The 18108-nt window shown below is 42.2% G+C and overlaps 1 protein-coding gene across 8 annotated transcripts in view; it reads right to left on the bottom strand.

Annotated features, from left to right (window-relative positions):
• Positions 1–14090, bottom strand: part of MTUS1 (microtubule associated scaffold protein 1) — a 126332-nt gene extending 112242 nt beyond the window's left edge. For 2 of the 8 annotated variants that reach the window (XM_075752040.1, XM_075752047.1), the window contains exon 1: positions 13086–13305. The gene's annotated coding sequence lies outside the window, so the exon portion shown is untranslated. Of the gene's footprint in view, positions 1–4953; positions 4974–12698; positions 12900–13085; positions 13306–13402 lie in introns of those variants that run through there. The other 6 variants (XM_075752041.1, XM_075752046.1, XM_075752042.1 and 3 more) reach the window with 6 other exon arrangements.
• Positions 14091–18108: the final 4018 nt, after the last annotated feature.

Here is an 18108-nt window from a genome sequence, read left to right as displayed (position 1 = left end):
CAAAATACATTAAGTTATCATAAAATTTAGTCTCCAACTATTGACACAGATGACAGAAAAGAAGTGGTTCATACTAGCTTTAGAGTTGTAACACTCATGGTGCCCACAGGAAGATGCTTTTTGGCACTGTTCATATTTTGTAACCATTTACTGAGGCACCACCCCTTTAGGCCACATAAAGCACATTGTAATACGTGATGTATTAATTCTGTGCTGGTCATTTGCAGTGCCGTTCCTTTCTTTAGGATACGCAAACATGAGCTCAAGCAATTAACTCTAACACTGGCCCAGAGTATTTCACTTCCTTGTATTTTGTGCTGAAATACAAATATCACACAACTTAATCAGAATTAAGCAAACTACCAGTTTGTCTGGGAGGTTGTTGCAACCTCAAATATTTATTTCATAGGCTTAAAGTTATAGGATTCATCTACACACACGTTGAAAAATTCACTTACTTGTTTAACTTTAACATGAGATTCGTATAACAAAGCAAGATGAGGAAAGAAAATTGCATGTGTCTGCTCAGCCGGGCTTATCTCGGCACGCCTTGCACGCTGCTTCATTCCTTCAACTTACAGAGAGCATCCAGTCACCAATGCAGCATGGCTGTGACCTGGCCACTAATAGAAAATACTTGGGATACTTGGCAGAAAACCTGGGTTTGCATCATCTCACACAAGAGGCGGGAAGCGCTGTCCTGAGAGCAATGCTTTTAGCAGAGTTCTTGGTAAATTTAAGGTCAGAGTAAGACCAGATTAGAGGTGCAGTCCTGGGGTCGAAGCTCCCACTTCTCTTGCGGACACAGGCAGAGTCCTCCAGATCAAGGTAAAGAGCACTAGACATCTGAAGAATGCCAGTGCAACTGTTCTTGGCTTTCTTTAATTTTTTTCCCTTTCAAGTCACAAATATTGAGACTCCCAAATTAAGTTTGAGCTTTACACTCATCAAACCTTTGCTTAACCCTGGCGTTCCAACCCAAAGAAAGAGAACCAAAAATAAAGTTATCTGAATTTAACAAGTTACCAAGTTTTCAACGAGTTTCAAATTCCTACATGCAGATCATTATCTTTTAGCATTATTTTTACCAGAGTCTACCCTAGCTTGTTTATACTGGACTGACTCACCTAAAAAGTTCTGATACCATCTGTAAAAATTCCCTTACCCTCAGCTGTACAGGAAAATCAGATCGATCGTCCTTGTTCAGGATTAGCCTTAAATTATAGTCTTTGAAGTTACCGGATCACTACACTATTTTTTTTTTTTTTTTTTTTTTTTTGCTAGCTAGGGAAACCGTTGGGAGTCTCAGGGTTAAGCACATGCTGTTCTACTTAAATGGCAATATGCCAAATCTGTTTAAATATTTAACCATTAACCTCAAAGTCACTGGTTTGTAGAAAGGCAAGCGTTAGTCCAGAGAAATTCAATTTGTTCTCCAGGCAGTATCATTGAGTCCAAAGGCCATTTTGCCACTTTCTGAAAGTGATTTCTGGAAGAGCTGAAGAGCATGGAAAAGTTACTGGAGTATTCATAATCACTTCAATGACTGACTTCTTTTCTTTGCAAGTATGGACACACACACACTATGTGACATCTTCCCCTTCTGGCACTACAGATTCATCTTCTGTGTTTAAAAATGCTACTGTTTTGCATTAGGGAAGTCAAAAAGTTTTGAATATTTCATAAGCAAGTTTTTCTTTGATTATTCTATGTCAAAACCCGGCTACCAAACAGCAGTAACCAGTACTAACATCAACAGCTAGAAGTCAAAATAAAGCAAGCTTTAAATATTTCTCCATGACAATGAAGGGGGAAAAAAGAGTGCAAGGGCTTAAAAGAGAAAAAACCACAAAAACCCCCAACCCCCCAAAATCACAACAAAGAGCTCATATCTACATTTACAAAACAAATACTAGACAACTAAAAGCTGAATGGACAAGCACAGGGTTACTACATTTACTCTTCTTAACAGGTTGTATGTTTACCCACTTATTCAGAGGCAAAAAAGAAGCTGAATTTGTCATTTAAGATTTCTCTGAAATTGTGCTTCTCAAACAAAACCAGAAAACAAACCACACACACTGAAGGGCCAGTAACATTTCAGGGATTCAAGAATCTGCACCTTTGTGCATCGTTACAACTGTTCACTCACAACTAATAAGAAATAGGATGAACACACAGATACCGCATTTTTAAATGAGAGTTTTTTTGAGGGGAGAGGGAAAAGATCAGCTAAAGAAGTGCAGGGAAGCAGCCAGCACACTGCTTTTGCAACTGTGTTGTAAGCCACCTTCTCCTACCTGGAGACCATGATTAATCCTGTAGATTGAGAAACCAACTTCTGTACAGTATCTGGCTATATTTACATTTGACAAGCAGAAAGCCAGTTTTATATGAAGCCATCGGTTGGCAAAAAAAACACCGGCCATCAAGAACATATTGCAACTGGATTTTATTTTTTTTTTCCTAGAAACCTTTTTCCCTTTTTTTTTTTTAAGAAAAAAATTCTAAGCTGCCCCTCTACAGGAAGCTGGCATTCATCGTGTGTTTATAAATAAGCAGTTTGTAACAGTAGCTTTACTCTGACACCAATCAGATCTAAACAAGCTCTAAATATAACTTCTGTGGATACTATGGAATGACCTCTACAGAACCAGACTTCTTTATCAATGATATGCATCCCATTACAGATTAAAGACTAGAAAGGCTGATCCCAAGGTCCTCCACCCAGCTTCCACATGACCTTCAATAAGAAAGCTAAACAACTGGAAATAGCTGAAAGCCTATGACGGGGTGACTGTAGAAGACAAAGCTTTCCCACTTACTTTGCACTGAAAATAGCCCGGGGGGGGGGGGGGGGGTGGGGGGAGGGAGGGAACCCCACCACACAGGCTTACTGTAATTAGATAACAGCATACCTACAAGGTACCCCACAGTAAAGGCTGGAGACGTGCCCACATACCAAGCTGTACCACTGAAACATAAAGTAAGGCTTACACAACAGCACAACAGCGCAGTGACCTGTGGCACACCAACAGGTCAGCTTACAGGAGACACTGCTATAAAGATAGCTGGGCACAGAGGGAAAAAATTACAGTACTGATCACCACTAGGCTAGGACAGGTGGAAAAAGTCATACACTGAAAAAAAATATCCAGAGACCGCAACTAATATGGCAGGCATGACTGCCTAGTTCTTGAAGCACCCAGCTAACAGGCTATAGTGTAAGCAAGGAGTCCAAATCAAAAACAACAACAAAACACACTCAATACTTTTCTTGCTAAAGTAATGGCTAAAGCTACAATACCTCTTTCAGTAGAGGCAGCTTTTAGCAAGACTTCAGAAGGTCTAATGATATAGCCTCCTCATCTAGGAAACTGAAGACAGCTGCTATTCAATTATCACCTTGCAATGAAGCTATTAAATGAACCACCAGCTCAAGCTGGTTGAAATTTGGAACCAGATTTACTAACATCTTACATGTTGAGATGAAGCACTATTAAAGCAGAGAAGCACAATTAAATACTAGTTATGCCAAATACAACCATTATGAAATCTCTGAGAAATTTGTGACATAGAAGACTTGCTTTATGGTATTTGACTTTGTAGCCCATTTGCTGAATAGCAGGATGTTTTATTACTTGAAATTCATGGCACACAAACCCAAATAAGTTCAGGGCAAGGAAAAAAAAAGGTAATGATGAGTCCTTGCCACCTACAGAAACTGCTCAGATATCTGGATCTGTGTGTTTGTGTAATAAGGTAGAAGCAAACTTTTATCACGAGCAGTATACATAATGAAGTGTATGACCAACAGCCTTTATAATGTCCTGAGAAAACTGTCAAGCTCACAAGATTTGTACTACTTGCTATTAGAGTATCAAGGAGCAACGAAGGACAAAGAAACCTTAGGTGAAGCAGTGCTTTGCACAACTCCAAATGAGTCTCAGAAGCAGCTACTCATTAGATGAGTTGGTGCAGAGCAGGAACATTTATTCTACAACTAGAGATTTAAGCATGCTAAAATAAGCGAGCTTCCTAACTGCCTGGCAAGCCTCTGCTGTCCTTCTAGGCAGATACTGAGAGTGCAAATGCCTAACGGCATCCAGCTGCCCGAGGCCACCAACCCATGCTGACTGCAGAACCAGCTACTATTATCTCCTGGCATCAAGGCTCTGGCTGATTATATCACTATAGTAGGAGACAACACCCAGACAATTCAGTTTCATAATACTCAGCTATAACAATTCCTGAACAGGTCCCATGAACTCTTTATGAGCCAGAAACAAAGCAGAGGAAACACAGATGCACTACAGGGGACATCTGTAGCTTTGAGACACTTTTATACTGAGACACAAGTTAAGGACACAACCAGACCAAAATATCTGTGAGGAATTCCTTTCATTTCATTAGGGAAAGCTTGCAAAGGAAGAACTCCAGCAATCCACCTGTAGATACAAACGTAACAAAAATCTGATTACCTGCAACTGAGCACCAAATAAGATGACCCTCACTACATCTAAAAAAGTGCATGATAAGTATTCTATTATGTGAGGGAAGAGTACTTCTCAGGAAGACAAATAAATGACAATAAATTCATTAAGTTGAGCCACATGTTATGTCATAACCCATGCTGCTGCATGAACTATGAATCACACAGGCAGTTTTTCTTTCAGTACTTTCACACTGTTGATGGCAGGTACTGGTAACAGAGACCAGAAAAGGATGCGATTTCCCAGACAATAAAGAGGGTCCATGCTCCACACTGCTTGAAAGATAAGAGAATAAAGTGCCATAAGTCTGGCTTGTATCACTAAGTGATGAGTAAATATACCAAATAACATTCTCTTTAGTGGAAACCTGCAGTAGAGTTTAGCTCCTGCAAACTTACACCTGAGATTATATGGATACCATACAGGCTGCCCAGTTACAAATATCTGGTAGAAAGCATACCTGAAAGAGGGAGTTGTCCAGATAGTACTAGCATCAAGAAGCACCAAATTTCTACAGACATCCCCTAGATATCTACAGTGCAGTAAGACTACAGAGTCAGTACTAAGGGTGTCTTGCAGGGGCGAAGCTGGCAGACAAGCCATGCAATTAGGTAGCATTGCAACAGCAGAACATTGCAATCAATAGGCTTCCCAGATCAGATAGTCAAAAAGCACAGAGTAATGATTTTTAAGATCCTTTACTACTGACAGGAGGAAAGCAATAACCAGTGCACAAATCAGATGGGGGAGTGCTGCAACAGATGGAGCCTGCTTACGGTGCCAAGAACCACCAGGCCAGTACATCCAGAAGTGGCCTGCATCAAACAGCCATAAACAGGCAGTATCAAAGGTGAGGTTTATGCTATCATGCAACACTGTTGAGATGGACTGAGCGGAGACAGCATCAACATGATATTCTTCACATGCTTAGACAGTCAGTGTCAACAAAGAATCCACAGGACCATCAAGAGCTTCAGCTATGAGTCAGAAATAATCATGTACACACATGACTGAATGACTGATATCCAAAATCTGGAAAGCAGCAGTTGAATACAAGCATTCCTCTTCCTCTTTTTCTTCTCCCAAAGCAACAAACAGGAAGGGGAGAGTGGGAGAAAAGAAGGGTAAAGAAAGAAGAAAAAATACCCACACCAAAAAGAGCCATACAGTAATGTAGTAACGGTTTGAATACCAGCACGTTTGCAAAAACAAAAGCTGCCAAGCCTCTCAGAGGGAATCAAAAGGTCCAAATTCAAAGATGGACAAAGCACTACCTAGTTTCAACCAATATATCTGCAAAAAGACACCAAACAGGACAGGCACACCTGTAGCAAATTGCCCTGAGCCTTACACTGAGAACTGTATGTGGCATTAAAGACAACAGGGGAGGCTTTGTCAAGCACACCAAATACAGTTGTCCAACCTCTGCAAAAAAATTTCCAACAGGCCAGATTAGATCTCTGTGCTGAATAACAGTATGAGAGAATAATTTCAGTGCTAATTTCTTAGACCAGCTGACCAAGCTCACTATTTCAGTCCAATGGTGTGCATAATACATACACCCAGGAATGAAGATAGAAAATCATTAACATAAGTTTGGGTTTATATTCCACAAAGTGGAAACCCTAATATTGCATACACCTTGCTGCAAGAATTAGTTGTTTAAACAACCTGTCCTTCACCCTGGTGGGTTGCACGTTTATTTACTCGAGCTTCTGGGAAAATTATAAACTTATTTAATTGATAGAAAATTATTCACTAGAAGCTGTGTTTTCTGAAAAGCATGACTTTTGGGTTTGCTAACCCCAAAGAGGGCTATTCAAGTATGAACAGAATCAGTGCAAATCAGCAGAACACTTAACCAGCATTTAAATAAAGCCTAGTAATGAAGATGTCGGGAAAGTTCATGCTTTAGGACAGGTAAAAGTCTATCAAAACAAGAGTTTAATCTCCAAGTGACATCACTGCAAATGACAAGATACTCCAAACAGCACTGGCTGTGGCAGAGAGGAGGGTTAAAAGCCTATCAAACCAAATTTCAAGTTATTTTTCAATTTTTCACAAAAGAACATCACAGAAATTCAAGAGCAGGACAGTATCCTGATACCGTTAAAGAAAGTTTTCTGTTGATTCATAGTGTAAATGATGAATTAATGTTTTAATGATATAAAAAAATCCTAACATTGAAATACATACTGCATATTGGTTTTGTTTATGGATCAATATCTCCCAAAAGGAATACCTACCCTAATTATTTCCAAATGTTCATGGTGAATCAGTTTGCCATAAGTTGTCTTTTTAATCAAGCAACTTAAAGGCCAAGACAGACAGAAAAAAACCTACCAGTATGGAATACTGCAGCTACAAACAAGTGACACTAAATAACACATAATTCAAGACACTAAAATTAATAAGCAGAAGAAGAATGAAAAAAACAAAACCAAAGTGAAAAGCATGTCCAATTTTGACAATGTCCAATCAAACAATCCTTTATACATCTCTAAAAATGGACACCCAGTTTACAAATAACAACCAGCTGTGTATGTAGCTTTTGCTCCACAGACAGGAAGCTGTACCAACCACCACCTAGCACAGATTAGCAAAACTCCAGAAACTTTAGATAAAGCTTGCACAGACAGACTTTCAAGTTTACACACTGTATGTATGCCACTTTTCTGCAGGATAATTATTTATCAAGCTATTTGTACTTATATCCACAAAGCAGCCTTCCAATTTCTCACCATTTACCCCTATACCACTAAAAACAGTCAGGTTTCCTGCTAATTTCTTCCAGAAAGCTTGGAGATTCTTTTCCCCAGGCTAAAAGCAATTCTAAGGACACCTGACACATTGCAGCTTCAACTGGATGAAAGGACAGGCAGGTCAAAAGGGAGGCGACTACAGGTGAGCATATGAGAATTCCTCACTGCAGGAGCCAGCATTCAAAGAATTGCACAACACCTACAGGCAGAACTACAATCTTTTTGCAACTTGGAGCTGCAATAAAGAGCTAGGGCCTTGCACAGTGACAGGATGAATCATCCTGTCACGGTCAGTGTAATTTTAGAGGCAAGGGGCACCAACAGCTTACTTTAGACCAATTTCCTTGAAGGTGTCTCTGCATTTCATCTGAAAGAGCGCAGTACCAAAACCCAAGACTGGGTACAACTGCCAACTGACTTCTATAACATCTCCTGCCTATAATCCTGTAAATGACTCATCAGCCATTCCCAGTTCAAGTTATTTCTTTCCTTGAACAAAGTTATTTGCAAGAATATCCAAAATGGGTTACAGAACCTCCATCCACAGAGATTTTCAAGGCTCAGTCAGATCCTGTCATGGCTGACCTGATCTAGCACGGGCAGTAGTCTTACTTTGATCTGGAGGTTGGAAGAAGTGACCTCTAAAAGGTACCTCCCAGCCACTTTGCATTTTTCTTTAAAAATTGGTTTCGTTTACAGAATTACAAACTCAGAGAAAGTATTCTGCAATCACTTCCTGACTTCCCTTTTACAGTCACATCACTGGTATTTCAAGTACCTCTAGCAATCACAGTAAATGAAGTATTTCACTATCACTAAGACATTTGAATCAAATATTAAGATACCTCAAACTCTGTCCAAGAACCAATGACTCTGGTAGACTAGGCATTAACGGGATGCACACTATGCATAAGCCAGTGTCAGCAGCATTTATACTTCCAGTTGAAAAGTGGTCTCACATCATGGTCTTGAAATACTACAACTATCTTTACTTTTACTAAGAAAGCTAAAGGTATCACATTTGACTCACTAGGAGCATACAGTAAACGCCAAGTAAAATAAAAAAGGTACCTCATGTTTATTGTGAGAATGGGCACGCAAACCGTACCTGACAGACAAGTTCATAGCTTTTCTTGTTTCATGGCAATTTATTTACCAGCCCATACTCTTTGCCACAACTCTATCAGACTGCCCGTTAGCATACATATCCTTAGTTCCCAAACCCTCTTGAAATGATGGTGCAGCAAAATCCTCTTATTTTCTAAATTTTTCAGACAAGATTTTTTCAGTCTGCTGCAATTCAACACTAGAGACATGACTAGTCAGCATCTCTCTCCAGTAGCCTCAGCTACAACACCAACAGGAGATGAATGGAGGCAAAACAGAACTCTGTAATACTCCCGGTACCAAATACTCACACTTACCCAAGAGCACAATCATGCTCGTTCGGGGCATAATGACTAAAAAGCATTTCTTTTGTGGCCAGTTGCATAGCTTTACAGCTGATCTCAGGAAGGAAAAAGGAGCACCATTTCACAGGTCACTCCATCCAGACCTCACGGATGTCAGCTGACACCATTGAACTGAACTAACAAGTCCAGGACACGCTGTATGAACCTCATACATTGCCAGGAGATGAGGGGGAAAACAGAGTTACTTAACATAACTACAAACATAATTTTCATAGTAATGAAAATCCCTCCTTCAATAGCGCTGTTTTTGCTTGAAAGAGGCCTGTCCACCTTCACTGACATGAATGAGTCAAACACAGCAGGGAAACTGCCTCTGGAAGCAATGTTTTCTTATTTCTTCCTGTTAGTGACAATATACAGCAAAAGGTATTAGAGATACTAGGCGTACCGGCCATTAGAATAAAGAGCTACACCACACACATTCAGATTGGTTTACCCCACCTCAGGGAGTTTGCTGTACAGCTGACAACCACCATCACTCTGAGCAGAAAGACAACCACCATGTGCACATTTAGTGGGGTCTGCAGTAGGAACCAGTTCAAAACCCAATGTGGGTTACAACATCTCAGTTCCCAGTGCTTTGAATACACTAGTTTCATTTCCCTGCAGAATTCCCATATTGCATGGTAATATATATCCACATTTATATTAAATGCAAAAAATGAGCTAGTGTCCATTTTTAATAGATATTTAAGATTGCAAAAAGAAAAATAATTGTGAAATCTCTAAGTACTTGAAGACTGCTGAGAGCACACTGGCAACTTTGCATTTAGATTTCAGTAAACTGGAAGAGCTAAAATGAATTTTATGATAAAGACAAACAAAATGACAGACCTAGGGGAACCACCTAAAAAAAACCCAGAGACTGGAGAGTTGATGCAGTGGACGATGCATAGATGGCACCATAGCTATCCGCTACTAGCAGCTTCGGTTCTTCCCGATGCAAAAACTAAACAGAATACTAACTGAAGCAGTTTGAGGTAAATAACTTACATGCCGAAGTGCCAAAATCATTAAGGATTAATGCAATTCATCCAAAGCAAGGGAAAGTCAATGAAATAAAACCAGAGTTAATATAGGTGCTAGAAATGGGGGGGAAAAAAAAAAGGAAAATCATACCGTTCAGAGGAAAGTTAAATCCTGACATAACTTTTGGTACTGAAAAAAGCCCACTAATGTAGAAAACTAAGACTCAATATTATTTTGTCACTTAAAGGACAAATAAAATTATCAAATAGCACTGATTTATTTATTTTTTTCCAAGTAATAAAGTATACCTATACATAGCCAACGTACTTTGTGGAATAGTCTCAGTGACAGAGAACATAGGAAAGCAGAAAACAACTCTGCCCATGGCTCTATCAGAGCAACTGCTGAGTCTAAAAAGCATCTTCATACATTAATTAAGAACAGGAACAAACTCCACGGTGCAAGTACTCCCTCAAAAACAACTAGGCTGTTACCATTCTCACTTTTATGTTTGCTTAAAAGAAACCGTACAACAGCCAGTTACACTTCACAAACACTGAAGAAGCACTAACTCTTGTTTCCCTGTCCACAAGAAATCAAGTAAAGCAGAATAAAGAGCATTAAGCTTGTCCAGCTTTAACTCCAAACTACTGGACAGTCTGAGCATTCCACAACCTCACCACGTAATCCTTTGAATTCACGGGATAAAGGCAACTTTACAAGGGCTTGATTTTCCCAGTCAAACAGTAAATCAGGATATACTATGACATTGAATGAAAATAACAAAATGACCTAACAGAGAGAGGGACTTCGGGGCAGGCAATCACTTCAGCCGTTTCTGCTGCATCATAGCACATATGCCACTCTCTATTATGATTGTGTGATGGTGAGAGATACCTACATGAGCCAGAGCGGCACACTTCAGCATCTTACATGAACATACCACATTTATCTATATATAATATATACATTTATACATGTATAAAATGCATATATATGTATGAAAACATATGTATGGTTTTATTTTTAGATCTATAAAATCAGTCCCATACTATCAACTGGCTAATCTGCATTCCACAGTTTCTATTACAAGTGTAATTATTTTGCTCGATTGCTGAGATCATTAGCTACTTGACATGTTAGATTTCAGCTCAATACTAAGCCCTACAATTTTAAAAAAAAAAACTTCCTGATAGTTGACATTTTTCATAACAATCCACCTCTGTGCAAGAATCTTGGCTCTTCCTAAAAAAAAAAACAAACCAAAAAAAACCCCAAACCAAACCCCAAAACAAAAACCCCAACACCACTTCTTCCATACATGATTGCAGATGAAAGTGCAAAATGCAAGAGTTAGGAATGCCCCAAATGCTTTTAGAATGTCATTACTCTGTCAGTTCTTGACTTTGTCAAGGCCTTTACAATGCATTTTTGCAGACTTCGTCTTACAGCTGAAACCAATACCTCAGAAGTGACTAAGTAAAACACATGAGAACCAGGAACAGTTATGCATCTAACAGTGAGGCTTACTATGTTCTGAATCTAAATTGCTCAAAAAGATACAACGAAACCAGTTTTAAGGTACCAGCTATTAAAACTTCAACACTTACTCAAATATTTTTCAAGTTGTGGAATCTTTACACATAGAATCACGTTTACCCTGGATGGAAAATGATGTTAGGTAAAGTTTTAGCATCAGAATTATCAGATTATTATCACTATTTTAGCCACACTTCTGAGGCAGCCTGATTTCAGCCAGAAATCAGAACACTGCAATAGTTTAAAAGTGACTATATGAATTTTAAATACAGCCTTATTACCACATGTACAATTAAGCTCCATAAAAACAGAGCTCAAAAAGTAAGCTATTGCTCACCCACGATAATTAGCATTAGGTTAGCCCCAGCGGCTGGTCACATGAGCCAGCCGCTACGATGCATCGCTGTAGTTCCACAGGAGCATGGTGCATGTCATGAGGAATAAACAACTGTTAATACCACAATTATTTAGACAGTGAACTCCATCACACTGGTCACCACCAGTGACCATCTGAATATCTTGGTGACATAAATCAAGCAGGTTAAAGCTTTTCTGCTCCCACAAAAACAAGTTCGATTATATGAAAAGCTTACCTCTCCTCACTTCAGAGAGCAAAGTATTACTGTGTATTGAGTTCATTTAGAAAAAAGAGGAAAGAAATTATTAACCACAAGTATCTATTCAATAGTGTAAGTGTATCATCCGATTTGTTAGACTTAGTATTAACAGTATTTTACATTATAGCTACTTTTACACTGTTACCAACCTTATAATCCATAAGCAATAACCAGTTACGATTTATTTTACCTGCCTAAGTGAAAGTCGTGCGTGTATCTGCCACAGTATAAGACTTCATTTTTTAGATAACTGCCTCGTATGGGGTTTAACCAGCTGTACTGTGCACCACATCACAGCAAAAAACAAACAAAAGACCCCCCAAAACCCAAAGCACAGCCTTAGTCCTGTGGCAGACTATCAGAGCCATGTCTGAAGCAAGAACCTACATATCCCTAAGAAGGGGATGCTCAGTTCTCTGCTTTGATCATAAACTAGAAAAACACGAGGCAGAGGGGAGTTTGGGTTGTTTTGAGAGGGGTGTTTACTGTGGCTTTTTTTGGGTTTGTTTTATTTTAAATATCTGCACTCTCGCCTTGGCCTTGGAACAATGATATCAAGTTTAAGCTCAATGTCCTTTTCAAATGCAGGCTCTCCTCTCCTTGCCAACCTTGCATGGTATAAATAGCAGCAAGCAGAGGAGTGAGCATTAAAGATATTCTTTTAAAGTCTCAAGAGCATTAGCACTTTTACTGTGGGACCAAAGCAGTTCAGGTGCATGAGAGCAAGCTCTATCAGATTTTAAACATTTCAAACACGATGTCAGCATTCAAACAACTAAAAAGCTCTGCCAGCAACATATGATTTCCAGATCTTTAAATTTAAAAGAAAAAACCCACACAACTAACCACCCCCGAAGCGTTGACTCCTCAGCCCACTGGAAAGGCCGCTCGGAGCGGGCCTGGCTGCCGCTGCACCTGTGCCCCTTGCCGAAGCCGTGGCTCAGTCACACCCTCGCGCAGCACACGGCAGCGCGGCTGGCGGTTAATCGCCAAAAAGAAAAGAAAAAAAGAAAAAACGAAAAGAAAGTAGGAGCGGCACGGAGCGGCGGCTGTCCCCGGGCCGCAGCAGTGACCCACTTCCCCGGCCACACACCCCGGTGCCCGGGCGGACCCGGCCCCGCTCCCGCGCCCCGTTATCCGGCCGCCCCCGCGCACGGCCCCAGAAAGGCGATGGGGTACCGGGGTGCGTGTGTGTGAAACTAATACTTTTGTAAAGAAAGAAGAAGTCGGTACTTACGCCGGCGCTTACACGCTGCCCCTCACTTGTAGCTGAGTTACACAGGAGAAAACTGCCCCGAACCGCGATGCCGCGCTGCAGCTGCGCTTCCCGCCGGCACCGCGGCCCCCTCCGCCCCCGCGGAGGCCCAGCAGCGCCGCGTCCGCGCCCAGCCCGCCCGCCCGCTCCTCGCCAGCGCCGGGGCAGCCGCGGCAGCTCCCCCTCCCGCGCTGCGCTGCGCCGCCCCGCCAGCGGCTCCGCGCCACCTCCCGGGCCGGGTCGGGTCGGGTCGGACCGTCCCGAGCGAGGCCCCGTAACTGCGCTCCGGCCGCACCTGCCCCACAGCGGGCCCCGCGCTCCGCTCCGCTCCCCTCACCTGGCGCTGGGCCGCGGGGCCGGGCTGCCCGTGGGCGGTGCTTTTGTCGGCGGGGGCGCGGGGCTGCTGCCCGCCCCGAGGGGGCCGCGCTGCGGAGGGCGGTGAGGGAGGCGCAGGTAGCTGAGCAGGGGAACTGGGTCAGCGACTAAAAATACCGCGCGGGAGCGAGGAGAAGGATCTCTCTGCGGTGCCCGGGGAGGCTGTCGCCCCTCCTGGGGCTCGTCGGCAGGGCCGGCGCCTTTCCGGGCAGAGTGGGGCCAGGCGGACGGGGGGACCCTTCCGCAGCCGGGCCGGACAGGTGGTCACGGGCAGCCGGTGACCTTGCCCCAGCCAGGCAAGGTGTGCTGGTTCAAAATTACAACCGACGAGGATAAAACCTCTCCTTGTTTTAATTTTTAAACTGTGCGTGGTTTCGTAGACAGCGTGTGGGGTGAGAAGTCTTGGGATCTCCCGTGGCTGGAGGGCCGGGCCTGGGGTAAATCATCAGCCCCGGGGAGCGGCAGGTCAGGCCGGGCCACATTCCCCCGGCAGGGCCCTGGCCTGGCCAGGCCGGGACGCACTCCCTCACACCCCGGCCTCCCTGGGAAGTGGCTGGCTGGCCCCGTCCTGCCCAGGGCTGCCATCCCAAATGAGGGACTGTGGAAAACGCAGATTGTTCCTGTGAAGTCAGCTGAGAGCTGTCATGGGTCTGAGGTTAGTATAATGGCGCACAGCAACACTGAGGCAATGGCCACGTTGCAACAGCAAAAAATCCCACGATGTTGTGCCTTAATTTTCCTGATAGCGTAAGCTGCACAATGCCGGGCTTGTGCTACTCTTTGCATTTAAATAGTTTACAAATGCAAACCACATACAAAGTGTTTGAGTTCAGTAGTGACTGGCCATAACTTTAACTCTGCCTTTTAGCACCTGGTCCACGGTATTATTTGCTGCCATTTATTTGTGCTTGACATCCTGGATTTGAGTGGTAGTAGAGCCCAACGCGTCCCTCAAGGATCTGTCCTCTTGGGGTTTTCGGTGGGGAAGGTACATCTCGTGGTAGTCTCCCTGACCTTATGGAGCAGCTGTTGGGGATTCAGCACTAAAGCGGTGCCTTCAGCTGGTGGTGCTGCCCAGAAGGATGAGAGGGAATATCTTTTACTCATCTTTATAAAGACCCCCAAAGTAAGTTTTGCCTATGCCGTGTCCAAGGAGGAGAAGCTTTCAAATGCCAGCAAGGTTGGAGACGCTTTACCCAACATGTCTGGTGCACGAGGCCACAGCAGCCTTTTGGCTCACTGTGTGCCAGTGTAGGAGTCTGTATCCAGGACAGATTTGGTGACTCCATAGGAAATGCTTTCTTGACATCAAGCTAATTCTCTGACCTTCCCCTCCACCCTCCGCTACTATATACAGTTGTTGGCTATTTATATATGTGATGAATATGATTCAAAATTAAACATGCTGGGAAGACACTGAATCTTTCAACCTAATAATTAAAAAAGGAATATAGCATGATTGGTTTGTTTCAACACCACATGAAAGAGAACTATTTATTTTTATTGTGGTTAGCTTAGTAGTAACAAACAAAATATTTTATTCCCATCCATGAAAAGCAATCTTGCACATCTTTATGGACTTCATCCAAAGCATGGTGGAGTCAGTAGTATTATGCATGGGCTTTCAGTTAGCACGTGATTGCAGGTCTAGCGAGCTGGATTAGAGCAAGAGCGCTTTCGGGCTGCAAGACTGGGCATGGTACAAGACTTGGAAGCCCCGAGAAGGAATAATGCCAATTTTTAGTGAGGGTCTATACGGTGCTCCAGACCTTGGGAGGCAAACCCTTCCATAGCACAGCTGAAGCACCCTGGCAGGAGCCTGCTGCTGTGGCTGGACGTGTGGAGTGAGGGACATCGTGAGATTTTTGTGGTGTCATTAGATTACTGCTCATGCGAAACTGAGTGATAGATAGTTTACATAGCCAGCCTTTTCACAAAGTTCACAGGCATGACTCCAACTGTATGTATCGAGGCTAATCTCAATTACAACTTAAAAATGCCTCTGTCTTTGTCACTGTGGGGATGGTCTGGAAAGTATCAACTGATCGCCACAGCTGAAAGCTTGTCATGTTGATCTTTATCCCACCAAAGATCACACTTCATTCAGCGTTTGCTGTAGTCGTTCCATTCTGGCGGCTCTTTCATTTTTCCTGGTTTTGTTGTTTCCTTAGGCCTTTCATACAGCAGAAATCAAGGGGAAAAAAATCAATTTTAAAACCAGAGACTTAGATGCTTTTAAAATGAGATAATAATGAGGGAATTTAGGAACAGTTGCACTGGCATTCCTTTAAAATCTTCCCACCTGGGAAGATGGTGTTCGGGTTGATGGTGATAGCTGAAATCACTACATGGTGGAAAATTTTGTCAAATCCCTCAAGAAAGATTTCAAAGATGCCAAAGACTCAATTCAAGGAAGGAGAAGGAACTACAGAGGACACTGAGGTCTGTAAAAATTTACATTTTTTGCATCATTTTGCTCTTAGAAGTCCCTTTCCTGGGATTCTAATCAAAAGCTGTTGGAAAAGAGTTGTTCTGATCAAAACATGACAGCGCTTCTCTTGCTAAGTAGCCACGAATGACTTTTGCTTCTCTGCCTTTTTTTTCTTCCACAGCTCTTCTGGTCAATGCATTTTGAGTCTCATAAATGTAGGAGGAAGACTGCAGTATCATGTCACTGAATGTTGAAAAATGATGGAAGGAAAAGAGAAAGAAGAGGGAAGAAAGGCAAAAAAACTTACATAAGGAAGAGAAATGGAAGACAAAGGATGACAAGGGGGAAGGTAACCAAGACCACAAAAAAGAATAAAGTATGGAAAAGAATTAGAGAGACCAGGGCAAGGGGTGAATATCACAGGGGGTGGGAAAGGAAAGAAATGGAGTAACAGTTTTTTATATCCTTTCCTTATTTCTTGTCAGTAGGAGTTAGTCAGGAGTAGAGTCCACAAATGCCTCTGAGGGGGCTAGAAGGAAAGACTCCCCTGAGATGGGTATATGTCTGTCTTTAATAATAGATCTGATTGCAGCAGGTGTAAATAGTTTGAAGTAGCACCAGGTAACTTGAGTATCAATATCAGTAAAAATGTTGTAGCACAGGATGGCCAAGTCTGTGTCCTGTTGGTATCCAGGGTAATGGATGGGTTTGAATAGGTTGTTAGGGAACTCACTGGTTTCTGCTCCTGACTCTTTAATGGTTGCTTGTGTACTTTAATATTATATGGTAATTGGCTAGAAAAGCAGTCTTGTATCAGGGATTGAAATTTAAATTTCCCCACTCCCAGCTAGATACCTTAATTGTTGCATTGCAAAGGGATGCCTTGCTTCCCTGGCCCAATGAATGTGGGTTAGTTTGTTGGTGTAACAGCCTTTCAGGAGGCACAATGAAAGGCATTCCTCCCAGCTAGCCTCTGGCCGGGTGACGAAGGGAATTTCGTGGGAATTGCCAGATAGAGATTCCGTGTTGTCCTCAGGACTCTCCAGGTCCAAGCTCTACCTGTTTAGCTGCTGAGATGACCTCTCCTTCCTCCTGTCATGCTTTTGAAAGATGCCAAAGTCTAAGTGCAGACCCTGCTCCAGCATAACTCAAGAATTAAATGCTTTAGATGCCAAGAAGGTTGTAGCTGCAGTGTCGGTAATTGGCAACTGAGGTGTTTCTCACCCTGGCTGATAGGGAGTCTGGTCCAAGGTACTGATGCTTCTGGTCTGGTGGGGAGTGGAGGCTCCTGGCTAGGAAACTGGTGCCAGAACTTGAGGGTTGGAGCTCTTAACACTGTGACAGCTTGGCCTGTGGTGGATTTGTAGTCTGTGATAAGTCTTATCTTGGCTGTATTTGGGAAAACACCATGTTGCGGATTTGTTCATGTTACACAGCAGTGTGTTCATGGGTAATTCTCGGCATCGCAAGGCTGACTTCTGTCAGATAAAATTCCAGCAGGCTGGAGGTTAATGTACTCTGTTGTGATTTTTTTTTTTTTTTTTTTTTTTTGAGGTGAGGAGAGGACCAGTGGAGACATGTAATGAATGTCAATAACTGCATTTAATTTCTTTGGCAAAGGGTAAGTACAGTTCCCCTTTGTTTGCTTACGCAGATTACATTTAAAGTACTGTAAATATAAAGCAAACCTTTCTGGAGGCAAGTGCCAATTTTGGTTGAAGAAAAATATAGCACCACAGTTGAAAGACTTTATTATCTTCTGAGGCTCAATTACTAATGAATATTCTTTAATTTTTGTTACCACACACTTCACATTCATATGACTTCTTTTCTGCCCAAGGCCTATTTGAATAAAATTGTGTACTTCCTGCTTTAACAACATACTGATGATGTATGCTAGAGAAAATCATGACAAGTAGTCATGAATAAAATTGTATACTTCCTGCTTTAACAAAATACTGATGATGTATGCTAGAGAAAATCATGACAAGTAGTCCTGCTGAAAATGTTGAAAATGTCATTGGATGGTAATTTGGGCTTGATACTGTAATTTTACTGGTGATTTTACCTGTAATAGCTAGAAATTAAATAATTCTAAGAATCCTTGGTATTTCTCCTCCACAGTTCAGAAAAGAATCAGACAGACTGTGGGTATTCCCACAAAAAGTATTGATGAGCAGATCACACATCTCTGG

Source organism: Balearica regulorum, chromosome 4 (assembly GCF_011004875.1).
Source record: "Balearica regulorum gibbericeps isolate bBalReg1 chromosome 4, bBalReg1.pri, whole genome shotgun sequence".
NCBI classification, from domain to species: domain Eukaryota; kingdom Metazoa; phylum Chordata; class Aves; order Gruiformes; family Gruidae; genus Balearica; species Balearica regulorum.
Note: the sequence above shows the minus strand (reverse complement) of the source record. Positions and strands in the feature narration are given on the sequence as shown.